Source organism: Carcharhinus amblyrhynchos, chromosome 4 (genome assembly GCF_965287045.1).
Source record: "Carcharhinus amblyrhynchos chromosome 4, sCarAmb.v2.hapA, whole genome shotgun sequence".
Lineage (NCBI taxonomy): Eukaryota > Metazoa > Chordata > Chondrichthyes > Carcharhiniformes > Carcharhinidae > Carcharhinus > Carcharhinus amblyrhynchos.
The window spans coordinates 25,078,298-25,092,554 of record NC_137327.1 but is presented as its reverse complement, the minus strand read 5'-3'; the positions used below and the strand labels follow the sequence as shown (position 1 = coordinate 25,092,554).

General features: G+C 44.8%; 1 protein-coding gene across 1 annotated transcript in view; it reads right to left on the bottom strand.

Moving 5' to 3' along the window:
• cpne7 (copine VII) overlaps positions 1-14,257 on the bottom strand; it is a 133,072-nt gene that overhangs the window by 63,189 nt on the left and 55,626 nt on the right. The gene's annotated exons all lie outside the window — the stretch shown is intronic.

The window sequence follows — 14,257 nt, the reverse complement described above, 5'->3', positions numbered from 1 at the left end:
CCCATCCTCCTGGCCCGCTGCAATGACCAGCCCCCACTCAGACTGCACCCCCCCCACCCCGGTTGACAGTAATCTCCCCCCAAGTCCCAACCCACCCCCCGCTGCTGACCCCCTCCAGCAGGCTGACCTCCCCCTTCAGCTAATCCTCCCCTCTGCAGTTCGCCCCCATCACTGACCTCCCTCCTTTCCCCACTGATCCCTATGCAGAATGGCAGCAGGACCCCCCCAACCCCACCAATTGCCCCTAAGCCCCCATCAGGCCCTTCCACTGTGCTCTGCCCCAATAGGCCCTTTTCCCTTGGCACTGCCCCATGCCCAATGGACAATGCCAAAGTGCCCCTGGGCACATTGCCCCTTGGGCAGTACCAGGGGACACAGCTTGGCACTGCCAGGATTCCAATGCCCGGGGGGCACCCCTAGCCGACCGACCGTCTGCGGGGCCCTGATTGCCCCCCCCACTTCACTCCAACAGGGTCGGACAGCTAGTTCTCCCAAAGTGGGGAGCTAGTGTAATCCCCACTGGAGTGAAACATTCTGGCAGGATAGGAGATGCCAGTGGGCTCAGAGACTTCAGTCTCGGGCTCCCCAATCTCATCTAAATTATACAAAATGATTATTTACTCATTTCTGCATCTCCTGCTGATTTCCAGCATGGAGCAAGCGCCACTGGAAATCTAGCACTGGGAGATGCAAGCGGGACGCAAACGCTCACGTACACCCCATAAATCAGCCACCGCCGGATTCTCCTCACTCTCTGCGCTAATAAAGTAATGATGTGGGAATGCCGGCGTTGGACTCTACTGTCTGTGCTTTATATGCTCTGTCTGAGGCCAGAACTCTCCATTCACCTGACGAAGAGGCAGTCCCCTCGAAAGCTTGTGAGTATTATCAAATAAATCGGTTGGACTAAAACCTGGTGTTGTCAGACTAATAAAGTAATGCAATGGGATAGGGAAATCACAGCCCACAGGTGCAATTAAACACTGAAACCAGGAAGCAGCTTCCTGAGTTATTCTGCCCCTCCAGAGGCATTACTGTAATGTCATCTCTCTCAAAAGACTTACTATGAAAGCGCATGTAATGATGTGAAGTACCTACCTGTTAGGGAGCCAATATATTACCAGGAGAAATCAGGACTTGCCCATTCAAGTTGCCCAGTTGTGTGGGCAATACAATTGCTCACACAATATGCACATACAATATTGTGCATTGTAAATTCACAATACACTGAGTTTTAATTACTGCCAGATAATCTCTCTGGCATTGAAAATTAATCTCTACAAGTGTGGGGGAGCATTCCTTCAGAGTTTTAAAAATTAAAAAAAAGTCAGGGTTTTTACATTTCCTTTTTGTCTTTTTTATCTCTCTCGTTATGCCATCTTTCTTTCCCTGGCTTTGTTTCATTCTCTTCACATGATTTGGCATTAATTAACTATTTCAACTGACAACTTCACAAGTCAGAGGTGACAAGATGTATTTTAACCCCCAAATATATGTGGTTTGGGAAGGGATCAGATGTCATCATTTTTAAAATCTCAAACCTGATGTCAACCTCCATCTCAAACATGATGCCAGCCCCCTCCCGGCTCGCCTTGCCCTGGGTTAAACAGAAATGCAGTAAAGAGCCAGAAGACAATTTGCCCCCAGAAGGCAGGCTTGTTTGTTGAATGTTTTAATGAAGCTTCAGATTTAATCTGTTTTACAGGGTTAACCCTTGACAGTCAGGATTTCTAGGCAATAGGAAGGAGGTTAAAAACAGTTTTGCGGAGAATGTAATGGTACAGCCACGTGAGGAGGCATGACATCATTCCCTTACTCTCCCACTCCAAGTTTGTCCATAAGGGAGTTTTTTTAATGAATTTAGGGAGGATAAGCTTTGCCAATTCTGTGAGAGCCCCACTTCTTACACGTTGATGTTGCAAAGAATTTTCAGACAGGTTTCCTTAGGTTAAACAAAGAACAAGAAAGTGTATTGAAACTATTTCCTGAGGTAAAATGCAATCAAAATTCATATGGCCACACACGCAGTTAGCTGTTCCCTGGTTGTGGTTGCACATTATGACCACATTGTTCAGCTGTCTCCCTGGGTGTAGTTATATGGAGCAGATACCCAGTCTTTTTCAGAAAAGCTCTTGTTTTGCAGTCTGTTTCTGTTCTCAGGATAGACATAGCACTTCGAAGAGAGAAATAGGGGGAGAGACGCATACAGTTTCCATATCCTGAGTTCATTACAGTATTGTCTGTTGTTCTCCCTCCTCCTTGGGAAGGACGTTCTTTGATGTGCTTTGCTGGTTGTATATTCCAAAGAAATTCTACGAGTTCACATCTGCTGCAGTTCTTGTTTCAGAACAGGTAATTGTATTTTGATATCTCATTTCAGAGATGTTTGGAAAGTCTCAGGATGGTGTGATTTGATAGGGGAAGGAGTCGTTCATACCTCCAGGGGGGGTCCTCATCACATATGGAGTGCGCAATTTTGTGCATTGCAGCAGTCTGGGCAGTTTTCCCGTTGACTGTTCAGGGATCCCAGTTTTTTAAAATTCAAACCAGGAAAATAAAAATTAGAAATTGTATCTTCAAAAGCACATCCTTGTCACAGTAAATGATTTTACAGCACTGCTTGTGGGCTGAAAGGAGCAATAGCGCTCTACCCTAGACTCTAAGCCAGTCTCCCATTGAATTGGTCCCTCCTACCGGTCATACATATGTCCTCAATATTCTGCTTGAAGCATCTTTGAATTCTCCTCACACCAATTCAATATCTACTCCTCTTCCCCCCATACAAAGATTCCTCCCAATAAGGAGTCATAGCCTCCTGGCTCTCCCCCACAGAATCAAACCCTTTCACCAGGATCAGGGATTAGATAACTTCAATTCCAGCTTCTTTCCCAGAGCCTGCTCCAGATGCTCCCCACCTGACTGAAAGAGAAGTCTGTCAAACAGGATGACTTCCAGGTGGGAATTCTACTATTATAAAATTCTGCATGTTGTGGAATCAGAACAATGCAGGGAAATTTGGGCATTAGACCTTCTGATAAATTTCCTCACCCACAGTGCCCCATCCCCATCTCCCCTCCCCAGCTTTTCTCCTGCTGCCAGTCCCACCTCTTCCTGCTCTCCTCCTGTTGCCAACCCCTACTCTCCCCCTGCTGTCATCCTGCCCACCACCCCTACCTCTCCCTGCTCTTCTCCTGCTGCCACCCACTGCACTCCCCCTGCTGCCAGACCCATCTCCCCCTGCTCTCCTCCTGCACCAGCCCCACCTTTCCTGCTCTCCCCCTGCTCTCCTCTTGCCCACCACACCCATCTCCCCCTGCTCTCCCTCTGCACCAGCCCCCTCTCCCCATGCTTTTCCCTGCCCACTTGCCCCTGCTTTTCCCCTGCCCACTGCCCCTACCTCCCCCTGCTCTCCCCCTCCTTCTACCCCCACCTCCCCTTGCTCTCCTCCTGCCCACCACCCCTATCTCTCCCTGCAGCCACCCCCACCTCCCCCTGCCCACCAGCCCCACTTCCCCCACTCTCCCCCTGCCCACCAGCCCCACTTCCCCCCGCTCTCCCCCTGCCCACCTGCCCCACTTCCCCCTGCTCTCCCTCTGCACCCCCACCCTCCCCCCAGGGTAGTATCAAAAACGAGGGCATAATTTTAAAATTAGAACTAGGCCAATTATCTGTAAAATTAAGAAGCATTTTTTGTCCGTACGGAGGATAGTAGAACTTTGGAATGCGCTACCTCAAAAGACAGTGGGTCAATTAAAGTTTCAAGAACAAAGAAAGAAGGACTTGCATTTGTATGGTGCCGCTCACAACCTGAGGCTCTCTCAAACACTCTGCAGCCAGAAGTCAGACTGAAGTGTAGTCACTGCTGTAAAGTAGGAAAGATGGCAGCTAACCTGCGCGCAGCAAACTCTCAGTAACAGCAATGTGAAGATGGCCAGATAATCTGTTTTAGAGATGTTGGTCAAAGGATAAATAATGGCCAGGGCACCAAGCATAGATACCTTCCTCTTCTTCAAAATACTGTCACAGAGGATCCCATACATCCACCTGCAGAGTAGTCATGGGCTTAGCATAACATTTGATCTGAGGGATGGAACAGTACTCCTTCTGTGCTGCCCTAGAGTGTTAGCTCAGATTCCTATACTAAAGTTGCTGGCACAGTAAGAAGTCTCACAACACCAGATTAAAGTTCAACTGGTTTATTTGGTGGCACAAGCTTTCGGAGTGTTACTCCTTCTTCAGGTGAGTGAAGAGTTGGTCTCACAAACAGGGCATATATAGGCACAGACTCAATTTAGAAGATAATGGTTGAAATGCAAGTTTTAACAGGGAATCAGGTCTTTACAGGTACAGACAATGTGAGTGGAGAGAGGGTTAAGCACAGGTTAAAGAGATGTGTATTGTCTCCAGCCAGGACAGTTAGTGAGATTTTGCAAACCCAGGCAAGTTGTGGGGGTTACAGATAGTGTGATATGAACCCAAGATCCTGGTTGAGGCTGTCCTCATGTGTGCAGAACTTGACTATCAGTTTCTGCCCAGCAATTCTGCTATGTTGTGTGTCGTGAAGGCCACCTTGGAGAACACTTACCCAAAGATCAAAGGCTGAATGCCCGTGACTGCTGAAGTGTTTGCCAACAGGAAGAAAACTCTTGCCTGGTGATTGTCGAGTGATGTCCATTCATCTGTTGTCATAGTGTCTGCATGGTCTCACCAATGTAGCATGCCTCGGGGCATCCTTAAAGTTGCTGGGGCAGAGCTTCGATCCACAACTTTCTGAGTGTTCTATCCACCAAGTCATGACTATCTGGCGATCAATTTTTTTTTTGTTACAAGGGCATCAAATGATACGGAGCACATTGGAGATTGGAGCTGAGGTACAGATCAGCCATGATCTGAGTGAAAGACAAAAGGGGCTGAAAGGGCTACGCAGCCTACACTTCTTCCTAAGGTCACATCTCTGCAGATTATGGAGTCTCATGAGATGACATTTTAGGTTTGAGCTGTATTTCCATTTACTTCAAGTTCCTGATACTAATGCATCTTGATGACCTGATTTAAGAACTTATTCATCAATGGAGCAACAACACTAAAATCAATCTTTTTCAAACTCCTGATCTGAAAAACTCAAACAACACAAACCATACAAATAAAGGTCAGTAAGATTGAGTTGGACTTTGAGGGCCAGATTGGATGGCTTGGAGGCACAGCTGGTCATTGGGAGAGGTTTAAACATCAGTCCCAAGATGCCACACTGAACCAATTGGCAGGCTTGGCTTGTCAGCAGGGTGATGCCAGGGGAGTCTCAAAAAGGCCAAGCATGTTTGTAAGGCGTAGTCTGAGCTTTTTCCAGTAATCCCCTTAAGGATTACTAATTAGGCCATCCATTACCAAATACAATTACGTAGAACATGAAAGAAGCATGCTCCATTCACTTGGACCACAAAATTGCAATTAAGGTCTGAGAAAAACTTAGATTTATATAGTGTCTTTAACATAATCCTGTGAAGCATCTTGGGGCCTATTATAAAACAAAGTATGACACCTAACCACATAAGGAGATATTAGGATGCCCAAAGCTTGGTCAATGACTGGGGGCACAATCTTACCAGACATTCACACCACGGTTCCACTGCAACTGGGTCAGAGAATTTGGCACCCAGCCAAATCTCCTTTCACTGCAGAGGAATGGGAAAATCCCACCAGCATGAACAGCGGTAACATTCTAGCCTTGGGTTTTAATAAGTAAATGAAAGGAAGAAAGTGAGGTAAAGAGGCAAAGATAAGGAGAGAATTCCGGATCTTGGAACAGGGGCAACTGAAGATAAGGCCTGCAATGGTGGAGTGATTATGAATGTGCACATAGAATTAAGGAGCACATAGAAACATAGAAACTAGAAGCAGGAGTAGACCATTCAGCCCCTCGAGCCTGCTCCACCACAGGTGATTTGGAGGGTTGTGGGGTTGGAGAAGATTATAGAGATAGGGAGTGGTGAGTCAATGGAGGAGTTTGTAAATACGGATGAAAATTTTAAACTGAGGACATTGCTTGATCTGGAATCAATGTGGATTAGTGAGCACAGGGTCGATAAGTGAAACTTGTTGCAAGTTTAGACACAGGCAGCGGAGTTTTGGATCCTCTAGCTTACAGAGTGTGCAGAATGTGGGAGAGCAGTCAGGAATGAGTGCATTGGGACAGTCACGTTTCAAGATAGCAAAGACCTGGATGAGGCTTTCAGTAGCAGATAAGCCTAAGCAGGGCAGAGGTAGAAACAGGCGGTATTAGTGATGACATGAATATTGAGGTCAGAGCTCAGTCCGGGATGAAATGTGGCATCAAGTTTGCAAACAGACTGGCTTAATTTTGTGGTACAAGTGGGTAGCTTAACCTCAGATTGTTGCCAGTGGGGAAGATGGAGTCAGTAGTTAAGGAAGAGAATGTGAAAAACAATGGCTTCATTCTTCCCAATATTTAATTGGATGAAACTTCTGCATATCCTGCAGATTACAGGGTCAACGGCAGGGTTCTAAGGAACGTGGAAGAACAGAGAGATCTTGGGGTTCATATTCACAGATCTCTGAAGGTTGTCACTCAAGTGGATAGAGCCATGAAAAAGGCCTATAGTGTTTATTAACAGGGGGTTTGAGTTTAAGAGCCATGGGGTTATGCTGCAACTATGTTGGACGTTGGTGAGACCACATTTGGAATACCGTGTTCGGTTCTGGTCACCTCACTATAAGAAGGATGTGGAAGCATTGGAGAGAGTGCAGAGGAGATTTACCAGGATGCTGCCTGGTTTGGAGGGTAGGTCTTATGAGGAAAGGTTGAGGGAGCTGGGGCTTTTCTCTTTGGAGCGGAGGAGGATGAGAGTCGACTTAATAGAAGTTGAGAGGGATTGATAGACTGGGCGTGCAGAGACTATTTCCTTGGATGAATGTAGCTGTTACTAGGGGGCATAACTATAAGGTTCATGGTGGGAGATATAGGAGGGATGTCCGAGGTAGATTCTTCACTCAGAGAGTGGTTGGGGTGTGGAATAGACTGCCTGCTGTGATAGTGGGGTTGGACACTTTAGGAACTTTCAAATGGTTATTGGATAGGCACATGGAGCACTCCAGAATTATAGGGAGGGGATAACTTGATTTTGAGATTGGACATAGCTCAGCACGACATTGAGGGCTGAAGGGCCTGTACTCTGCTGTAATGTTCTATGTTTCTATATCCTGCACTGGATAACAGATCAGCAGTATGATAATTTAGCAAGAGTGGAGGAGTCCGAGAGGTGGTGTGGGACCAGAGTAAGATCCCAACTTGCATCTTTATGCAGCCAGTTTGGATGGGCACAGTGAACATTTATACAGACCGCACAAGAAGTGCATCTTGATGGTCTTGGACATTAATGGCCAACTTTGATTTTTTTTATTGGCCACCTTCCTTTTCCGGTAAGAAATGACATGTTGAAATCTGCAACGTTGTCACAACCAACAGTGATCCGACTTAAAGGCAAGAAAGCCACTAAGTGAGCAAAACTGACAACTTGGATATCTCCAAAAGGACAGGCGTGTCTCATCGTGACACAGCAGGTCTGTCTGAAATGGCTGAAGTTTAAAATAAAAACCAACATAATGGAATAGTTTGCTGAGAATGAGTGATCACTTTTTTAACTCCTTTGAATTACCATTACTAAACTCCCACTCTACGGGACTGAGTTTGTGTTTTTCATGTCCTTCACAATGCCTGCAAGACTGCGTCTCCCCACACCCCACATCCTTCCCCCTCTCAACAAAGCATACACCCACTAAGAAATGTACAGAAATGGAGATACATATCGAATCTTGCAATATCGTGATTTGAATCTCTGAATGTTTCTACATGATAAGAGCAGATCCATGTCATACTTCCTGTGGGCTGAACACATGCTGACAAACATCATAGAACATTAGGGGTGGCATGGTGACGCAGTGGTTAGCACTGCTGCCTCACAGCGCCAGGGACCGGGGTTTGACTCCCGGCTTGGGTCACTGTTTGTGTGGAGTTTGCACATTCTCCCCATGTCTGCGTGGGTTTCCTCCGGGTATTCCAATTTCTTCCCATAGTCCAAAGATGTGCGGGTTAGGTGGATTGACCATGCTAAATTGCCCCTCAGTGTCAGGGGGAACTAGTCAGGGTAAATGCATGGGGTTATGGGGAGAGGGCCTGGGTGGGATTGTGATCGGTGCAAATTCAATGGACTGAATGGCCTCTTTCTGCGCTGTAGATTCTATGATCAGAATGAATCTCCCTGGACTAAGCAATGCACTATATTTAACAAACTTACAAAATTACAATTGCAAACTATTAAACAATTATAATATATATATATAACATAAGTAGGTCTCCAAGTTGTCATCTGAGCATTGGTGTTGCCTGTTATAGAAACCACCCCATTTTCATTTCTGTTCATTGCAATGAAAAGCACACAGTTTCTATCAGGGACAGCCAACGTGCAACGGCAGTTTCCTACCCAGGCAGCAAACTGAAAATCTGGTCCCCATTTTCTCAGACTCCTAGGTTAGCTTTGTGAGTTCCACACAGTCTCTAATTTCATTGCTTTCCCTTGCTGATGTTCAGGGCACCACGCATAGCAGAAAATAACTGTTGCAGACAAAAACCCCATTGGACCTGTGGCGGCAGCTCAGACAGTAATTTGTTGTTTCAGTTGTGCACTGCAATATTGTGTGTAATCAAACAAATAATTAAAATGATGTGACCCTTGAGATCCCCTTTAATTAAATTACCTGCTCTGACTGTGGCAGAGAGGTAGACAACGATAAATGCCTCCCAGGAATAACTTGCTAACTCTGTGCATTTATCCTGGTTCATGACTCATTAGGGTGGCAGAACAGCAAGGTGCAATTTGCTTGATTCAGTGTGAGCAGTAATTGCCATCCACTTAGCTTCCATTCTGGAGTGTTGCCATCAGCAGTAAGTGAAGGGAGGTTAAGAAGCATCATGCACACTTGTCAAAAGGGACATGTCAACTCTATCGTGGATGTTTCTGCTTCGACACAATTCCACCTGGAATTAATTTTACTCCTTCCAAATTGTTTGACACCATGGACCTTTCTACTCCATATCTTAAAGACCTTTCTAGAAACGTGCTCTTTACTTCCAAAGACAGCTTTAGTTTGTGTTTCTACACTTTTGAGTTGAACATTAGCTGCCAGCTACTGCTGAATGACGTGAATATATGAGCACATTAATTTTTTTTATGTGGCGTGCAAATCTGTCGTGTGGTTTTGTTCTATTTATATTAGTTTCCAAAGGAAACTGCAAATTATTGAACACTGCAGGGGAATGGTAGGAAAGAAGTCATTATTCGATTCAAGTGATTTTCCTACAACACAATGGGTGAGATCCTTCGGCCTCCCAGTCGTGTATTTCCTGCGGGCGTGAGGTGTGGTGTTGCTTGCTAATGGTGGGATTTTAGTCAATAAGAATTCCCAATCATATCACCCCATGCCGGCGGGAAATCAGTGGTGGGGATGCGCTGTTGGCGGGACTGGAGAATCCCACCGGTATGAACGGCCAGAGAATTCCAGCCAATGAATCTGATTCAGAACAGACCAGAGTATAAAGACCATCCGATCCCAAACCAATATTGTGCCCATATCATCCCTGGGTAACAGTCCCAAAACTGAATTCAATTTTTTCTCACTGGGATTCTCCATTGAGACCCATTGCAAGCGGGAATGGAGAATTTGGTTTTCCAACCAAAACTTCACCCACTCTCAGCGGCATCGGAAAATCCCAGCTGCAAACGTGGCCGGAGGATTTCAGCCTGAGGCTTTATAGCTACCAACGTCATTGCCATCATTCACAAACTCAGCTGTTTCTAAAACTCGAGCAATACTCAAGGCGTTGCTGGCAATGTCCAGACCTCGGGCGCACACTCCTCCAGAAGAAAACGTGAATACAAAAACAAAGCAATGCTGGAAACTTGAAATGAAAATGATGAGAATATTCAGCAAATCTGACAGCTTCTGTGGAGAGAGCAATGGAGTCAGGGCTTTCTTCAGAGTCCCTGAGTGACAAACTATATATAACACTTCACAGTCTGTTCAATTCATTCCTGACATCTGAAGACAATCAGGTTATTAACCTACATGATTACATTCCACTTGTCTATATGCCACTAATAATAATAGTTCCAACTAATCATGTAATTCCACTCCGATCCAGCAATATTACATGATCTAAAATTAACTAAACTTGCTAAGAATTCTCCATATGCCTACAAGTTGGTGGGAGCAAAAGCTTTGTTTCTCTCTCCACAGATGCTTGAGTCTTTCCAGAATGTTCTTTTCTTACTCCATTAGAAAGTAGGGCAATTTTAAGCTCTTATGTAACTGCAACGTGAAAATCTATTATATTTTGTTTCTTTCTTCCATCAGTACGTCTAGGCTGGAATTCTCCAGTCATTCACTTCCCACTGTCACTGCAAGCGAGGATGAAGAATATGGCATTCAACCAAATTTCCGTTCACAGCAGTGGGACCAGAGAATCCTGCTCGCATGAACAGTCAGAGAATTCCAGCTCTAGAGGGTGACCTTACCAAAAAGATTCTCAGTACCAAACAAGCATGAAAGCGATAGAGAATCACGCATTTTTTCAGTGAGTCTTTGGCCATGATCTTATAGCACCTACTGCAAAAAAAGAGGCAAAGTGTGATTCACACCAGGAGCGGGAGTGGATGGAGACAATACTCACCGGAAGTCGCTATCACACATGTGCAGATCTCTCAGAACAAAGATGCCAGTATCCCTCACCAGATATCACCCCTTTCTCACTTCCCTTGATTGCTGACCTCCTGGCTAACCGTGCCCTCACCACCCTGGATTTCTCCCCAATATCTTCCCCAATGCCGGCCAATTGTTGCCCTGATACTCCCCGCAACCCCAGGAAGTGCTCCTCCTGGTTGATTGCCCCTTACCCCCGACCCAGTCAATCACAGCCCTAGCTGATCCCCAATTACATAACGTGCAGCTACCCTCCCCTTAGGTCCCACCCTTCCACTCATGTCAAGCCCCAACCTGGCCTTTCCAGTACCCAGTGGGCAGTACCTGGCTGGTGATGCCAGAGTCCCAGGTTGGCAGTGCCAGGTGAGCACTGTCCAAGGGACACTGCCCCCCCTGCTCCAGCCCTGGTGAGGGCCTCCACCAGCAAGACCAATTAAGACAATTGAGCCCAGATGATAGTAACCCAGGTTCACTAATAATATTTAAATAAAGATTTAAATACTTAAATCAGCCTTGTGTCCTTCCCAGGACTGGTAAAATCGTAAGAGGTGAGAAACTGGGTTTTTTGCCTCTCTCGTGATCTTACTTGATGAGCCGATATGATTGCCCCTCCCCCAGTCTTTTTTTGTTATTCTGCAAGAAATGTACAGCAATAGGGTGCCTGGATTATTCAAGTAAGATTATTCAAGGGAAGCAATTGGTGAAGTTGGTTAGTGAGCTATTTTTTCTTTAAGGCTGAGCTCAGTGTGGCGGCCCCTATTGGTGAGATCTAACCATGCTGTTGACATTCACTAACCCACACTTGTGGCAGAGTTTAATAGGCACATACACAGAGTCCCGGGTCAGCCCATCTCACAACCAATCAGCAGGTTACTGCTGCCCAGTGCCTTATGGAACTGTGTCTATCCACATCAAGCAACTTTTACTCAACAGTTCCCACCTGACCAGCATCTCCAACAGGCTAACAGGCCCAGGACTATTACCTTTCAAAACATTAGATGGGGCATTTTGATAATGGGAGTAGGACTTTTATCTCTTTTTTGACTGATGTCTAATTCTTCATCCTATCAGACTTCCCCATATCCCCTTTCATTAAAACATCAACAGGTCTCAGGAACCAAACTATTGTCCTCATTGCATTGGCTCAGCCCCCTGCCAGCTGAGGAAAAGAATCTTTAAGGAGCAGGAGACAATGGCCTAGTCGTATTATCACTGGACTATTAATCCAGAAATTCAGCTAATGTTCTGGGGACCCAGGTTCAAATCCCACAGATGGTGGAATTTGAATTAAATAAAAATATCTGGAATTAAGAATCTACTGATGATGATGAAATCATGGTCGATTGTCGGAAAAACCCATCTGGTTCACTAACGTCCTTTAGGGAAGGAAATCTGCTGTCCTTACGTGGTCTGGCCTACATGTGACTCCAGAGCCACAGCAACGTAGTAGACTCTCAACTGCCATCTGACAACTAAGGATGGGCAATAAATGTTAGCAGAGCAGACTCAATGGGCCAAATGACCTAATTCTGCTCTTATATGTTATGATCTTATTGTTTAATTGTCCTATTTCCAGAATGGTTCTGTTTCAATTTCCTATTTTGTTCCTATTTCTCAACTTGTAGAGTTTTGCACAAAGTTTTGCACTGTTTCACTCAAACAGTGAGCAATGTCATAAATGTTGCCATTTCGATCAATCTCAAAAAATCCCTCCAAAAATTGGGGGGGTGCCACTTATACGTTAAACATAAGAGTGAAAAGCTGGGTTGAATGAGTGTGGTCAGCATTTTGAAATGTCATCTCTTCCCATACAAAGAGTGGATGTGTTTTGAGCTCCTGCGTACTTTTGCAACACTGCCCCTAATGTCTGCTTGATCCCTTTACCCAGAGATAAGGTAACAGTCAGTAAAATATGCATTTGCGGGGAGAAAAATAGAGGCTAAGTGTGACATGTGGCCGAAAAGGGAGGTCAACTTATAAACTAGATATAAGCAGGATTTAAGAAGGCAGAAAAATGGTGTAGTTTTATATGCCAGGCTGATTTATACACACAACTTACAGCCTAATATCAGGAAAAAGTCTACCCTAATCTTCAAACATGTAAGAACCGGGTAGTGAAGCAGAGTCAATTTAATAATAATTAGCTGTCAATGCTCCTTGAATTCATCCTTATTAAATATGGAAAGAACATTTATTACCAAAATGCTCATTTTGCACAGATTATTAAACTAAATACCATACTATAATAAATGTTCACAGGATAATTACAGATGAGAGAGGCCAATTGGTCCATCTTTAATCATTAACTTTTCCTAAAGATTAAAAAGCCTGATGACTAACAGCTGTGACATGGTAAAAAGCCTGTGCTTCACTTGATCCTGTTTCATGCTGCAGGTATCTTTTCTTTTGCAAGTCTTTTCTTATGTCCCTTGCAATATTTTCTTTCATCTTTCTCTCGCTTTTCTAAAAATGCTGATTTACCAGTCACTTCATCTTTACCCAATTCATCGGACACTAATTAATTTTTTCAAAGTTCAACTTTCCTCTCTGTTGTACCTCTTGAACAATCCTCTTTCTGTAGCTGAAACATTTATCCCTTCCACGCTTGCTTCCTTCTTTTTAACTTCCCTGACTTAAATGTTTGCACTCTTACTCTCGATTCTCTTTACCGACAGTCACCAGCAATGGCCAGCGCTGGTGGATAGGAAGAATGTGTGCCATTGGGCCACATTGCATGTGAACCAGGCTGCATCAAGGTCTAAGCAGAAAGGATAATTCTGGCTGTGGATATGGATTCAGACTAACAATGTACATGCCACGGGCAGTACAGTAGCTAGCACTGCTGCCTCACAACACCAGGGACCTGGATTCAATTCCCAGCTTGGGTTACTGCCTGTGCAGAGTCTGCACATTCTCCTCATTCTGCGTGCTCCAGTTTCTTTCCACAGTCCGAAAGACGTGCTGATTAAGTACACTGGCCACGCTAAATTATATGAGAGACATGGAGACAAGATGCAGTCTCCACACACATAGTGACCCAAGCTGGGAATCGAACCCAGGTCCCTGGCACTGTGAGGCAGCAGTGCTAACCACTGTGCCACCTTGCAGGTGTGTTTCTGGGGTGGTGGTTGAGAATAGTGGTGTGTTGCTGTTTGTTGAACTTTCCATGGATATAACAATAATTTATAAAGATGAGAAAAAAAATCAGAGCACAAAAAGATTTTAAAATGTCATAAAAGGCAATGCAACAGATTATTACAAATTAATAAGATCCCAATATAAAAACGTAGGCATAGTGAAAAATCTAATGACATAGTGTTGCAAATATAGCAGCAGCAGCAAAATGAGGAAATTGAAGATCATAGATAGAAATGAGGAAGCAGATACAATGGGAATAATGGAAATATGGCTACACGCAGGACAGGGTTGCTAGTTCAATATTTCAGGCAATACTGACTTGGAAAAGATCAGAGTAAAGGGTAGA